Source organism: Lissotriton helveticus, chromosome 3_1 (assembly GCF_964261635.1).
Source record: "Lissotriton helveticus chromosome 3_1, aLisHel1.1, whole genome shotgun sequence".
Lineage (NCBI taxonomy): Eukaryota > Metazoa > Chordata > Amphibia > Caudata > Salamandridae > Lissotriton > Lissotriton helveticus.
In genome coordinates this window covers 1,925,462,759-1,925,479,425 of record NC_136061.1, presented here as the reverse complement: position 1 = coordinate 1,925,479,425, position 16,667 = coordinate 1,925,462,759, and positions in this window count along the sequence as shown.

The window sequence follows — 16,667 nt, the reverse complement described above, 5'->3', positions numbered from 1 at the left end:
CTGTCCTTTATGCTGTATTAAAACCTGCAAACTCCTACTACCTCGAATCTTGACTCTTATTTATTGAGCTATCTGTTATTACTATGTCCAGTCAAACCTAGATCCGGTATTATTTATTTATATACCACAGCTAGAAACTTTCTCGAATGTTCAAGGAAGGATTAACTCCCCTGATTAGACAAGAAGGGATTTAGTTTCTGACAACCATAGAACATGACAACTTTGCTCTCCCCTAATCAAGAGTCAATCTCAAGAGTCGTGTGAGCACAAGGCAATTATTTTACTCAGTCAGTACGTGCATTCTTAGTCTCATCAGAATGTAGAGAAAAGGAAGAGACGGGCGTGTTCAATAAAAGGTGTTATTTATTGATCAGTCTCTTTTCTCGTACAAGAGAAATGGATCGATATTATTGCAATACTTATAGTTAAGTAAAGTGCATACATTAAAAGCAATAGTATAAAATAATACTGTAAAAACATTGATATGGTTTCTGAGCCATATGATGTTTTAAAATGATTAAAATATATTTACATACACATATACATTTGACTAAACGTACTCAACTGGTGTTTCTAGATACGCCTACCCCGTGTACCTGACCTAAGTCTAATGCGTGGGCGGGAATAGAAAGTTACAGTTTAAGTTAAGTTTGTTTTTGCCAAGTGAATAACTAAAGAATTCTCTGTGAGGGGTTATTCAGTTCTGTACCTGGAATTTAGGATGGATGAGGAATGGTATCTCTTTCTCTGCTCTCGATATTCCAGGCTGCCTGCGAGGGCTACCCGGAAGCGCCGGTGCTGGGTCTCTCGGCTTGAGATAGCAGCGCGTCTCTCAGCGCGTCAGGAAGGCGGGGCTGCTGCCAGCGGGGTCTGCTTCTGCTCTCGGCTTCGGCAAGTATGGCTGCTCCGTCTTGTCACCACGCGTGTCTTTGCATAGGGCAAGGTCGGCAATATTTATACCTTAAAGGTGCCGGGATTGACGTAAGGATGGACATAGGTACGTCAATAAAGATGTCATACGACTTGCTCGTTAGCACATTCTTTACTAAAGTTCTCTGTGAAATCAAAACAATGGCCGCACGGATTATCCAGGTTGTCATAGGTTTGATTTGTTATGAGAACGTCGTATGCCTTATCAGGGGCTGGAGGAATGTCGCTTGTCTAATTAGATCTCAAGCGTTATGACCTAATCAGATAACACGTTCCTGTGCCGTAGTGTGACTGCGTCAGATAACGGTATCTGCATCATGGGGGATTTCTTGCCACATGGGCTGACTGTTAGTTAACTTGATAGTTAGTTTAACCAGAATAGGGTCAGGAATAGGGGGACTGATTCAGAACCTATAGAAATACACGACACTTCGATCAGGAAGATACCACTGGACAAGAAGTGGGAGACTTCTTTAAGGGTTTCCGAGCGTTTTGGGGACCTATGGCAAACAGTAGAAACTTACGGCAATTAACGAGAGTGGTTGTATCCACCATAAATGAAACTGCCGGTGCCCTTAGTAATTTGACCGCTGAGCTTCAAGCGGATCGCCTTATGACATTACAGAATCGAATGGTTTTAGATGTCATACTTGCGGACCGAGGTGGGGTATGTAAAGTGATCCAATCAAGTTGCTGCATTTTCATTCCAGACAATGCTCCTACAGTATACCAGGCCATATCTAAGTTACATAAGATCTCCGAGTCTATACATGTGAATAATGACGGTTGGTCGTTGACTGGATGGTTTTGGGGATTGTTATCCACTTGGGGATGGAAGATTCTGATGATCATTGGGATGGTTTTTGCGATTCTCTTCTCATGTTGTCTCTGTGTACAGTGTGGCCATGCCATATGGGGCCTTTGTGCTACTACGTGTGTGAGAAGACCTGTCTCGAGAGAAGTCCTGAGTAATAGGATGATGCTCCAGCAGCATCTTGATGATCTGATGAATATTGACATTGACTCAGACACAGACTGAGTGATTGCCTATGTAAGGGCAAAAGGAGGGGCTGTGGTTCCGTGAATTCTGAACCCGTTTTATAAATGGCATGGTTTCGTTACAAATTTGATATTAGCGAACCGTAACTAGTTAGTGCGGAAGGTATGAGTGTTTTCGTCATGTTAGACCGATGGATTCACTACGTATTTAGGGATTTCGTTTTGAACCCTTGGGTTCCATTTTGTGTGTGTGGCAGCCATTTTGTGGTTGCCCTCACATAGGCCGATGACTGTGGATGAACTAGTCTTTTTAAGTATACGTATACCTTAGCTCCAGTTCGTGCTGACTTCTGTTTGACCTGAGTGAACTGACCCTGTTGCCTGAAGCTGACCTTGTTGACCCAGTTCCTGCCCTTTAGCTGATCTAGATTAAGGATCAGAGCACAGGACGTTGTAAAATTTTACTGCACACAAACATGCCTTATCTTACTTCTATCTGTTTTCTGTTCCTACTTTTATGGTCTATTTATGATATGGGTTGTGGTCCTTTTATTATGGGTTTGTCCGGCTTGTCTAAAGAAGAATGTTGGGTTTGTTCAGTGATTGATCATGGGCCGGACAACTGTAAAATGGGTTTGTCGTTATGCAATACTTATTGCTGTGGAAACATGTGATTGGTTGAACTGTAAACTAGGAATGTTTGCCTGAAGCATAATGTTTGGCATAAAAAGGGATGACTTGCTTTGTAAAATTGAGCAGTCTCCTGAGAACTCATACCGTGATGACTTCTAGGACTTCTGTTACTGGCTGCAGCCAATAAATTTGATCTCTGACGCCACCTAGAAGCATTCCGTGTCTCTGTTTGCCAGGACAGGGGAATCCGAAGACATCGGCCGTGTCCCTGACACCGCCGGTTCTGATTGACCCGGTTCTTCAGCCTGCAACATGAAAATAAATGTTGCGGTGGCTAGTACAGTACTCGGAGACTTGGTTCCCTGTCCTGAAATAGTTTTTTAAAAAGGACATAAGGGGGCGTGGTAGGGATAGCAGGAATCCCTAGCCCTTGTAGAGCACCCACCTTCCAAAACCAATTGGATGGTGCACTTTGGCTGTAAATACCCATGGTTGGGACAGGGTACAGGGGTTGGTGCTTTTAAATTTGCTCTAGCCAGATGGAAGCCAAGAAAAAAAGCTACTTACACCTAGAAAGCAGACAGAAAATGTTACTGGCTCCCACACAGACCTGTAGGACAGGGGCTGCTTGAGGGGAGCCTGCAGAGTCGCAGGGGCCTTGGGGATTACACATTTTATTTATTTATTTATACAGTTTTATATAGCGCAAGTTATACCCAAAGGTATCAGAGCGTTTTACATAAAATAAAAACATAGAATAACGTAGATTTATATATGATACTAGACACTGAGGGGCCCATTAGGATGGCAGGCGGAGGCACCTCTGTGGTGCTGGCGGAAAATGTCATTTTCCGCACGCCATCAGCGGTCCTCACGCCCGCCATATCACAATGGGCAAACATAGCCCATTTCCCGTCGTCCGCGGTGCGACGTGAACTGGCATAAAAATGTGCCCACAACCACGGCATAAAAATGTGCCCGCCACCGCGGTGTTGGGAGCCAATAGAGACCCACCACCATGCGGAATGACGTCCCGTCAGGCGTACAAATCAGGATGCCCCAAACAGCCTGTCACACCGCAGCAGAGAAACTAGCCACCCGGAGACGGCGGAAGCACAACAGCGGAGCGCGAAACCAGACTCCCGTTCCCCTCCACCCGGTCCCGACCGCAATGGATCCAGCTCTACAAGCCTTTGCGGTGCTGAACCTGATCCACTACAAGCAAATAATGGCCTGTCGCGGTTAGCGCCGCAGGTACGCAATCACACAACTCCGCACACAACCACAACACACAACTCCTGGGCTGATATGCTGTTCCTATCCACATCAGACACTCTGGTGGGGACAGGAACCCATCCCCAAGTGTACCCACCTACACTAAGTATCCTACCTGTCACAAAATCACCCTTCCGCATCCGGGTCATCCATCAACTGCAAAATCACAGCAATGTCCCGGTCACGTCATCGCAGCGGTGCAGACGCGGCAAAACCTGTGCACAATGTAGTATGAAGGGCCAGTGCCAGGCATGGGCAGTCCACAAACAGTCTCAGGGCCCCACCTCCACCCTTCAAACACTATGCCCCCCACACCCATTTGGGGACATGTTGTGTGCTCCTCATGTGCCCCCCTGCACAATTAACCAGCCAGGTGTACCTAGACCCTGCACCACACACATCAAACAACCAGGGAGCCTGTCTCAGAAGGTGGGGGTGACGAGGAACACTCTGCACAGAAGCTCAGGGGCAGGTCATTCCTCCTCCTCACACCTACCCTCCACTCATGTCAAGCAAACTGAGTCCATTCACAAAATGTACACTCACACTGCATATGAACAACCACTTAACTGTACACACTGGCTGTCAAGTCACTCAGACACACCCCACACTGACACACAGCCACATACACCTACCAGATGTCGGCAGCAATGGAGGACAATAAATGGTCTAGCCAACAGTGAAGTGGACAGTGCTGGAAAGCCATGAAGCAAGCCACAAAGCATGTGTACATCGCATGCAAGAGAAGGAACATATCACACCACCCTTAGGCCATCAAATCAGACATGGGTGGCACAGTGAATAGAATTAAACCAAAGTGACCTCTGTGCAACCACTCAGGGAGACATCAAGGCAAGCCATGTATAGGCACAGGAATGATAGGAATGTCTAAAGTCAAACAGTGATCAGGCACAAATCTGTCTAACTTACTTGACATGTGTATGGCATCAGCACAACACACATGGCTCATTGTCACACTACCTGACTGTCAAACACAAGTTGGATCCTTCACACATACCCCTCCTCTACCCACCTCACCCCTGCAGTACTCAACACCAGTGTTAAACATACAGAATGGTGCAAATGATGTCATGTGAGTACACTGACAACCAATCACACTCCCTGGGGTACATCCACAAACATCACATACACACTCAGGGATGCCTGAACCAATGCTGACACAAAAACAATAGCCAAACACAAACCTCTCAAACAGCATACATAGAAGTCGAACAAGCCCTCATATGGCCAGCCAAACAGTGGAAAGGCAATGGGACCCCAGACAGAACTGGAGTACACAACATTGTCACTCGGGACCAATGCACTGACACCATATCCCAACACAAACAAGAAGTGCATCATCTCAAAACATTCATGAACACAAACTGTGATCACTGGGAAAATAAGCCAACACAGACAGACACACCACACCACCCATCAAGTCAACATGGTGTCATAGTATACCACATTCATGCACATGCACAATCCTGACAAGTGACAAGTCAAAGTTAGGAGGACATAGCACTAGTGTGCACTCAACACAAGGCAAGTAACTAGAACACACCTTGCTGCATGTGACACACACAAGTAATGCACACTACACTTGCAACACACATCAGAATGTATTACAATGCCCAAACTACTCACACACAATGCCATGCAAATAGAACACCACACACAGAGCATCTGTCAGCAGAAAGTGCCAACACAGGCATACATTGACAACAAAAACACAACAGATGCACATGCCAATCTATCACATTGCAAACTCAACTGGACATCAGGGGGTGCACAAAAGGCAAGTACAAGGCAACATACACTGACGGCAATGCATGCAGGCTAAGCAGTTTGTGCACACCAACCAAATTAGTAGCACACACATCTCAGTGTCATACCATGTACTCCCACAACACAAATCAGCACAGCACACAGACAACATCACACTCAGGATAGGTAGCAGTACCTCAGCGAACAGACATACAGCTAACCCAACACTCAGAGATGCACAACTCAGGGACACCCAGGTGCAAACAACATGACCAGAAGACTGTGCAGCACAAACATTTGCACTGCACATGAGCAACCATGACTGCAAACCAGTACAAGCAAATCACACATAACTAATTGGGAAACTGTCCTGAGTGGCACATTGGTCCTGTGCACAGATCAGCACCACTAAGCATGGTGTAACAAATGAAGTGGTGGGAAGGCTCGCACACTGGCAACCCAACAGGATAGGTGACATGAGAGTGAAGTGGTGTGTACGTCAGTAGTCGACAGGTCAGGAGTGTACTCTACACAAATACGTGGAGGAGTCACTCGCAATGGTTAGGCATCAGAAGCAAAGCTAGGGGACTCCACATCCCACATGCCATACTGGAGCCAAAAATGGCTGAAGTGACAGCAATTCATGAGAAAACTCACCAAAAATGTCAGTGTGGCTGAGCAGGTCTGCACAGTGAGCACAAACAGTAACAAGACACATACTTGGCTGTCACACACTGCATACTCACAACTGGCAGCAACAACAAGTAGGTGTCCCCCAGGATTGCAAGGACACACCAACACACTGCAGAGTGCACAACGTACACATCCTACATGTCCACATAATCACAAGCACAGGACTGACAAAAGAAAAAACAGGCACTCAGCTCCTGGGTCATACATGTGTGCAATTGGCATTGCAAGGGCACATAACCATGAACACTACTGACCAAGTCACCCCCTTCACCCTTCATGCCCACTGAAGTGCACACATTCAAATGTACCCATGTGACTAGGAAGACAGGCCATTACAAGATGACCATACATCAACACTGCTGTTCACACATCGAGAAAGTCCACACAGACATGATGGACCCCGGCCAGCCTCCCTGTAATCCTGTGGATAGAATTCTCTTCTGTGCTGGTAGTGCGCCCTAATATGACGTGTACAATTTAGCAAACCTGACCATATGATGAGTATGATAACAGTAGATCATCACAAACACCCATCATTGCACCCTCAAGCCTCTGAATGAAGAAGAACTAAAGTGCTCCTCACCACTGGCAAACCCTGAAAAAGTAAATGAAACAATTGGCAATGTCAAAGTGGCATACTGAGCATGTGTCACATGAAACCACACCCATACAGAAAAGGTTTTATTAAGCAAGGACACTGACAAAGCTGACAAAAGGAAGAACTGTCTTGATTAGGTATTACCCATATAGGCATCAAAAGTGGACAACAGCAAGGCCAGTGGCCAGTCGATAGTTCAAAGTAGGCACATGTGACCATGAGAAGCTGCACAGGGAATGGGCAAACAAAGTGACAAACAGCAAGGCCAGTGGCCAGTCGATAGTTCAAAGTAGGCCCATGTGTGCATGAGAAGCTGCACAGGGAATGGGCAAACAAAGTGATAAACAGCAAGGCCAGTGGCCAGTCCATAGTTCAAAGTAGTCACATGTGTGCATGAGAAGCTGCACAGGGAATGGGCAAACAAAGTGATAAACAGCAAGGCCAGTGTCCAGTCCATAGCTCAAAGTAGGTACATGTGTGCATCAGAAGCTGCACAGGGAATGGACATCCATAGTGACAAACAGCAAGGACAGTGGCCATTCCATAGTTCAAAGTAGGCACATGTGTGCATGAGAAGCTACACAGTGACTGGATAAACAAAGTGATACCCAGCAAGGCCAGTGGCCAGTCCATAGCTCAAAGTAGGCACATGTGTGCATGAGAAGCTGCACAAGGAATGGGTGACACCGTACACTGCCATGGGAAGCAACACAGCTAGGGGAATAACAATGGGCAGTCCAGGCACCGCTGTGAGAGTAGCAGTGGGAGGGGGACTCAGCATCAGATTTGGCTGTCAGTCGGACTTGGAGGTGGCTGATCGTCAGGGACAGTTGTAGGACTGGACCTGGTAGAGAGAGGACCAGCTGCGGTAGAGGCATCAGTGGCTTTGTGAGCCGGAGGGCTGCTTGGACCGGGTGGTGTGGTGGAACGTGGAGGCGGAGAAATGCTGCCGTGAGACACAGTGTGGGAGGGAGAATATGTAGGGGTGCCTTTCCACTTCTTGGGGATTCAATAGGTAATGAGTGTCTTGGTAGGAGTGGTAAGAGTGGCGGGCACAACAGACTCACTCTCTACCACAGGTGCATCAGGTGCAGGTGGTGGCCCTCCCTCTGGGGATATGCTGGATCGAGTGGTACGCTTGGCCTGGCCTTGCCTTTTCCCCTCCATCCCCTGTTGACCAGGTGAACCCCCTACAGTGCCCTCCTTTCCCAGCTTCACAGGGGTGTGGGTGGGAGTTGAGGTTATGGGTGAATCTGCCTTAGAGGGCTTTTTCTACAGACTCTTAGCAGACACCAGCTTCACAGCAGGCACAGCAACTGTCTGCCTGTCTTTGGGAAGACGCTTTTGGGACAAGAGTGTCCTTGGATGGGGCTGATTTTGAGGCATGTGAGTCTGAGGCTTGCTTCTTGGCTTGATGCCCCTGAGTGTCACTTGAAGGGCTTTTGCCTTTGCGCTCCTGTGTCACTTTAGTTTGTATGGGGGATGGTGTCTGCACTCTAGCCCGTTTGGGCTGCTGCTGTTGTGTGCTGTGTGTGGTGTACATGGAGCCTGAGGGCTGTGGTTTGTGGTTACTCTCGTCAGATGTAGACACTGGCGGGGGGGGGTTGCCAAAGGGATCGGAGCTGGACTCTGAGTCTGTGACAGCTGAAACGCTGCCGTCACTGCAGAGGACAAAGATTGGACAGTGCTGTGTAGCCCACCCACGTCTGAATGAATGCCCTCCATGAAGGCAACCACCTGTGCCAACTTCTTGTCATGGTCTTGGAAGGCATTCAGGAGAGTTGTCTGACCCACACACAGCTGCCGCAAAAGGTCCACCGCCTCAACACAGAGGGCAGCAGGGGAGAGAGGGGCAGGGGCAGCAGTGCCTGGGGGGAAGGACACTCTTCCCTTCTTACTGGTACGAGCACGTGCAGCACTAGTGGAAGTAGCTGGGAGGGTGGGAACTGGACGATGTGTGGTGGAAGAGAAGGCAGATTTCCCACTCCCTGTGCCCGCCAACATTGAGGATTCTCAGCTGGCGTCAGATGTCGTAGAGGTTGGTGTTTCCGGGCATGATTCCTCAAGGACACTCCTGTCGCCATCCGAGGGGCTGGTCGCATCAGTGTCAGTGAGATCATGTGTAGCAGTCATGCAAGATGCCTCACCACTGGTGTCTATCCCATGTCCTTCTGTGCCCTCGGTAGATGCTGCAAGAGACAGAGACGTAGGATCAGTTTAGTGTCATACACACACACATCGTATGCAAGCAAAGCACAAAACAAGATGATGATACCCCCAAGTTGCACAACACCCTGCGCAGTAACATTGTGCAACCTTAATTCAAAACTCAAAAGATGCCTGGTGGCCAGCCGCGGCCGATAGTGGGAGTACCTGCCGGGCAGTGATGTGGGGAGGGGGAGGGGCAGGGTGGGGGTTAGTAATGTATGGATTACGGAGTTTAACAGGTAAGTAAACATATAAATAAAAAACGAATTTCGTTGCGTGCACTGCGTCACCAAATGCGATGCAGTGCGCGCAACGGAATTCGTTTTATTCATTTATATGTTTACTTACCTGTTAAACTCCGTAATCCATACATTACTACCCCCCACCCTGCCCCTCCCCACGTCACTGACCGGCAGGTACTCCCACTACCGGCCGCGGCTGCTGGTAGCATGCACACTTGGCATTATTGACCCATGTGATGTCCACACAGTCAAATAGCTTGCCCGTGCCTCCGCGTAACCTGACATACAGATCACTGTGAATATACCTACGTCACTGTGGGTGAAAAAGATGCACATCCCAACATGTTGTCACATTCACATATGGAGTCAGCATAAGGGGACAACACAGATACAGACTCCAAAATGTCATCTAGCAATGGCCATTAGCTCCTGCCATCTACCATGTCATGCTTTTGTGTACAACTACAATTTCACATTGGTGTCAGATGTGTAGTTCTCACAATTTAGAGCTCATGCACTGCGCACATTGACGAAAGCACACTCAGATGAGGTACACTGCCGTTCACTGCCATTGGATGTCCCTGACTTCTCTAATGCAGCCGATGCCATAAGGCCACAACTCAGAATGCAACGTCAAGGGCCATTACATCAATGATATTAAAAAGTACACGCAGTGAAAATGCATGACAGCTGCACCCAACACAGAGGTCACTTACAAGTCATTGCATCACTCTAGCAACATCACAGAGCCCATCACTGGCTCAGGCCCAAAGTAACCCTTTTCAGAATACTCACCCCAACTTGCTGCTCTGATGGGTCCTCAAGCGTTCATCCAACTTAGGCTGTGTCACAGCTAAGATGCGGGCCATTAGTGGTGTCATGCTCTTGCGCGCCAACCTGCCAGTCTGAGGGAGTAGCCCCAGCGTCATCTCTGCCATGTTTTTCCTCAGCCGGCAGATGTCATCTCACCTCTTGTGACAATGTGTGTGCCGTTGGTTGGAGACACCCAGAGCCCGCACCTTGCGTGCACTGGCCCTCCACATGGCCTTCCGCTGGCGGACTTTGAGCTGCAGGCATGGGAGACTAGGAGAGCAAATTTCAGTAACACTGGGTTATGTACCACTGTGTCTCATTACAGGAGCAAGCACACACTCAGGACAGCTATACAGATATGTTCATTATAGGCAATACAGCATGACACGTAGTACATTAGTATGAGATAATCCTAGATACATGCAGCTATGAGGATGGATACAGTACCTGGCCATTTCATACAGATGCAGAATGCCAGCACAGAAAGCAAGGTGAAGATGGCCCACATCTGCAATGCAGTATGTGAGGGAGCAAGACATACATTGCAAAGGATGTTTTGGGGCAGACTCACTGTGTCCAACACTGCAAACCCCTCAATGTCCTTGGCCTGTGAATGGGTACCTGTGTCATGGAGGTGACATATGGGGACATGATCTTACAATCTCACACCCTTATCACAAGGTCTACCTTGTGCAATCCACAGGCCTATGATAGCTCATTGAGGAATAGGGTAGCAGACAACCCATATGTTTCACTGTCCATTTAGTGATGGGTCCCTGACAAATTGGGCAGTAACTGTGCAGGCCAGGGGGGCTCATTCTATGGTCTAATGTGGGCCATCAGAACTGTCCCATGCATGTACAATATGAGAGGGCAAACAGTGCCTACACATGCGAGTCAGTATACAATATGATGAAAATAGAAGGGGGATGTTTCAAAAGTACAACAATCTGCTGTGACATAGGTGAATTTCCACCAAAAGTGTCACCCTCTGGCATTTCACTCTTGTGCATACTGCTGACATATCCATTGTGGCAATATTAAATCAGACACACTTGCATCAGTACCCTCTGGACGGAAACCCTTTGTAATGTCACAGATGAGCCTGTGAAGAACCTCATGGACCCAAACATCCATTAGCACAGGCAATTTCTGTCCTGACTCCCATTTACCACACTTGCAGTGTCACTGTATGGCTGCAAAAATACTGCATGTCCGCCCCTCCCATCCTGATATGCAGACAGGGATACGTGTAAAATAGGCTACAAACCCCTTACCCCTGAAGTCAGCATGCTAGGCAGTGTATCACACATACCCTCACTCTCAGGCACATACTGCAGCAGATCAACTTTATTAGTGCACTCCCTGCACTCCCCTACTTTCACTCTGAAACACTTACCATGACATCAGGAGCACCATATAGCCTCCCATATTGTGTGAGCACCTCGTCCACCAGGACCTCCAACTCCTCTGTGGTGAAGGGACTGGCCCTGATATTGGTGCCCATGTCCGTGATTGTGTTGGTGGAGCACACCAACCACCATTTTACGATGTGTATATCACTACCGTAATTGCGGTGGGCATTGGCGGTGACACTGCAGGGGCCAGGCGGTCGCTACCATGATTTGGCGGCTTGAGATTGGTGCCCATGGCCGTGATTGTGGTGGCAGTGCACGCTTATGGCACCTATGGACACATCATGCAGTGGCAGTGTCAATGGCCAGATCAAAATATTGTACAGTAGACACATGAATCATGCCACTAGATAGTGCTAAGCAATGCTAGTGTGATATTTAGCACACTGATGATTACACATGCCATGTCAGTGCACACGATTACATGCACGGGCATGCACTCACTCACATGTTACTTATGAAATGTTGTGCATGTACAACACATCTGTGGTGTGATGGACTCCCACATATGTACACATTTCAATGTGTGAGATGGCTAAGCGACACACAATAATGAAGGTATGACCATAGCATGTGCCTATTTCACAGTGTAGATTGCTGAACTCATGATAATACTTGCTCTTTGTGCACACACTGTGCACATTGTGTTGTTAGTGGGTGCCCTGTCCGACTTACGCAAGTAGATGTGGCAGGTACAGCAGCTATGTAGAGGCTAGCAGTGTTGCTGTCTCACACATGTGCTGTGTCAATTACTCCCAGGGCTGGTGACACAAGATGTTGAAATGTACCTTTTGGAATTCACTTAGTCTGATTCTGTTTTAGGGGTACTCACTGTGTGAATACTGGACAAGTGTGCGAATAGTTTAGATCAAGGTGTCCCTACATGTGAGTTGTGCTGTAAGCTAAAGTGTTTTTGCCAGTCATTGTTGGCGCTGTCTCAGTGAACACGTAAGATGTTGGACAAATCAAATAGGGGGATTTAATTGACATGTGTGCCCTTTCATCTCACCTAGGAGATGACCAAATGTGCATCGTCCATTCACAGTGCTGGCGGACATGGAGGATGAGGACATCATACGGAAATTCAGTCTGGATCAACCTACCTTTCAAGACCTATGTGCTCTGTTGGAGCCCCATGTGAGGCCTCGCAGAACCTATCCAACTGCTTTGACACCAACGTGTAAGGTGATGGCGACCCTGCATTTCTTTGCTATTGGTTCGTTCCAGTATACGGTGTCCACCGCAGTTGGGATGTCGCAACCTGTGTTCAGCATGGTACTATGTGATGTCCTGTCCGCTATGATGACCTACAAGGACCGATACCTCCATTTCCCCAGGAGGCATGAATTGGTGGCTGTGAAGGGTGATTATTATGCCCTTGGCCACATCCCTAGTGTTGTTGGTGCCATTGACTGCACACATATTGGCCTGGTTCCACCACAGGCACGTGAGCACATCTACAGGAATCGGAAGCATTTCCATTCCATCAATGTGCAAGTGGTATGCCAGGCGGATATGATAATCTAATCAACACAACTGGAGCAACAGGGGGAGAGAAAGTCAGGCTGCCCCCCACTTAGCGAATATTAATCAACACGAAGGCTGACTTAGCTAGAACACCTACTATAAAGTACACAATGCTGTAGGAGTTTTCAATATATTTCAAATACTCCCTCACAATAGCGACTCACTATCGCTAGTCAAAGTGTCCATGTGTTCTATTTATAACAAAAATGTCAATACAACGTAGGACAACTCCCACCCAAACATAAAAAAAGTATGAGAAAGGAGAGAAAGCACTTCATGTTATAACACCAAGGGGGGCTAGCTGGTTGGTACTCTTAGCACACCCACTTATCATCATCGGTTGCTTTCTCCCGATAAAGAAAAAGGTGTGTTCTATCTTGAAATTCTCGAAAAACTGAAGAGAAAGGAAAAAGACAGTGAAACCCAAAGGAAAATTAACTAACAGTGCACAATGTCACTAAAGTGCCCACTGGACCCCTTGAGAATAAAGATACAATTCCCACCGTTAAAATGAGGTACAGCTTACTGGCTCAACGTAACTTTTATTCAGTGTTGTCACTGTCCCAATTAAAAATGGCTTCAATCAAACCATGTTCAATTATGAAGAGCCAATATGTTTCGTTGCCAACATTTTGTGCAACTTCTTCAATGTTAAAGGGGTTCCAAGTTCTCACTACATACGAGATTCACATCATACCTGTAGTTGTATGACATTGAGAAGAAAAGAAAGAACGTGCCAAGAGTAAATACCGCCAAATTGTTTTAAGCACTCCAAAGGACTCGGGATTTACTTAATAAAAATGCATAGTTACCAGATGGTTACAGAGATTCCTCATACCTGCAACCATCTCATTATGGCACACGCATCAACTGATCACGTGAGCACCGGGTGACTGCACACATTCACATCACCTGCAAATATGCATATGTAAACATGTATTCAAAAGCATGATATCTTATTGCATTCGCTTACCCATGTCTGTGCCAAATTTCCAGTATCAGCCCACGATTCCTACATCCTGCGTAACAGCATCGTACCACATCTGATGGCAAATCTGCATCCAGAGCATGCATGGATTGTGGGTGAGTTTGCAGAGTTAAGAAGTGTGCTGGATTTGTGACATGCTGTTCTCAGCTACTGTTTATATTACAATATTGGTCTGTGTATCTCACACCTAGGTGGCTCTGCATATCCCAACCGGCCTTGGTTGCTGATTCCACTGAGGAATCCCAGGACCCCGGTGGATGTCCGCTACAATGATGCCCATTGCAGGACACGTAGTGTGGTGGAGCGTACCTTTGGTCTACATAAGTCACGATTTTGCTGCCTGGACAAGACCGGAGGTGCAGTGATGTACTCACCCCAAAAGGTGTGTCAGATCGTAGTTTCATACTGCATGCTCCACAACCTGGCCTTGACCAAGGAGATCCCCCTGCTCCTGAACGATGATGAGAAGCCTAGGCTTCCGCCTGCATACCCACACATGTCCAGTGATGAGGATAATGGAGAGGAGGAAGGTGTCGACCTGCGTCAACAGCTCATCAGCTGCTACTTCTCTTGAAGGTGAGTGAAAACGTACAACGGTGCCATTGTATGCAGATTTTGTTGTTGCTGAAAAGGGTAAACATCACTTACAACTAAACTTTTACAACGCACTACCATTACAACGCGGTCATTACAACGCAAACTATTACAACGCATTGCGCTGGGGGGCGCTCTAGGATAGGGATTAAGTTTAATTTACTATCCAACACCTTCCCTAGTGTCCACGGGGACTGGAGTTGGAATAGTAAATTAAACTATTCACTATCCAGCACCCAAAAGCGCTATGCGTTGTAATGGTATGCGATGTAAAAACCACGTTGTAAAGGCAGGCGTTGTAATAGCCTGTGTTGTAACGTCATACATCCGCTGAAAAGGCATAGGTGAGCTTTGTGACTGCCGCCTGTTGTTGACTCTGTGCTGGCTGCTAATGGTTCTGGGACAGGGTAGTCATGCACAACTACAAGATGTCTATGTTGGTCCTGTTGCTCATTGTAATGTGTGCAGAATTGAGAACCTTGATGACAAGTGTTTAATGGCTATGAAGACAAGTGAATATTGTTCTCTTGTGTTTTCCTAGGTCCCTTCAGCTTCTCGATGTCTCAAAACAATCAGTGCTCCTGGTACATTGTAAACAGAGTCAACATTGTGCATCCTGTGATAAACATCGAGCTGATACGAACACATAGGTGTGTAAAGAATGTTTATTTACAATGGGTATATGTGACAGGGGAGTGAATATTTACAAAAAGGTGAAAAGGGACTCAATGAGTTGTCAGTGATGGAAGATGAAACAATCGAGTAGTCACCACATTGATGTGGTGACCCAGTCCAACAGACGCATGCCATTAACTTGGCAGTGTGGGTAAGGACAATCAACAAAGTCAATGGCAAGGTGAAGAGGGGTGTCATCATGGCTGGCTTCTTGACTGGCGTTTGGCTGGTGCTTTGCCACAGGATCCTCCCTGGGATTTCTTTGGACAGCCCCTTGAATGTTTGGCAGGGGGGGCCTCTGCTGCAGGCTCAGCGGGGTCTGAGGACTCACCCCTCTCTGTGCCCGCAGGGGAGATGGAGGAACTGTCACCCTGCGGGCCACTGGAAGGAGGTGGAGCTGTTGTTTTGGCTGCAGGCCTGTCTCTCAAAACCGCCACAAGCTGGCCCAAGAGGTCCACGATTTGGCCCATGCGGGTGTTGATGGACCTCAGCAGCAGGCGGAGCTCACGTGACTCTTCAAGAGCCTGGTCCGTGTGTCCCTGGGCTCGTTCACATGCCCCAAGGACTCTGGTGATGTTGACCAGGGCTTCGGTCCCAGTGTCTGGTTGGGTTTGATGCCCAGTTGCCCTCCCACCTGTCCTGCTCTCCTGGACCTGTGGTGTCACCACTCTACGCACCCGCGTACTCTCCCTGCCCTCCTCAGATTGTGTGGTGGGGTGTGATCCTCTGAGGCAGGGAGAGTGTTGCAGGCAGTACTGGTGGTGGTGGTGGTGGTGGAGGCCGCACAGGTCATTACAGCAGGGGTCAGCGTAGTTGTTGTTGCTGATGTCGTGTTGGGAACAGTGGGATCCTGGGACCTGTTGCACCCTGCCATGCCTGATGGGCCGGCTTCTGGCTCTGCAACCGCGAAATCCAGGGAGTCAGCATCAGAGAGTTCATGTCCGGGGGTGGAGACTGGCTCTGCAGGTTGGTGTGCTCATCTTCTGCTGTCAGTTCTTTGTCACCTGTGGAACAGATGGGAAATGGTCATTGAAGTGCACCTCTCTAGCTTGGTGTTAGATGTATCTTATTTACAGGTTATACACCACACAGTTTACTAGTTATCACATTATATATCTGCACAGTACTGTGCATCATTACATGATGTGGAGGTACATACATTACTTGACCATGGTGTGACATGTCAATAGATACCATGCCACACATGCAGATTTTGTGATTACAAGGACATGTTGTCATCTAACGACTAGCGGCACAACGACTTTATGTGAAGCATCTTTGTTGATTACTCGGCATGGCAGACGTTACAT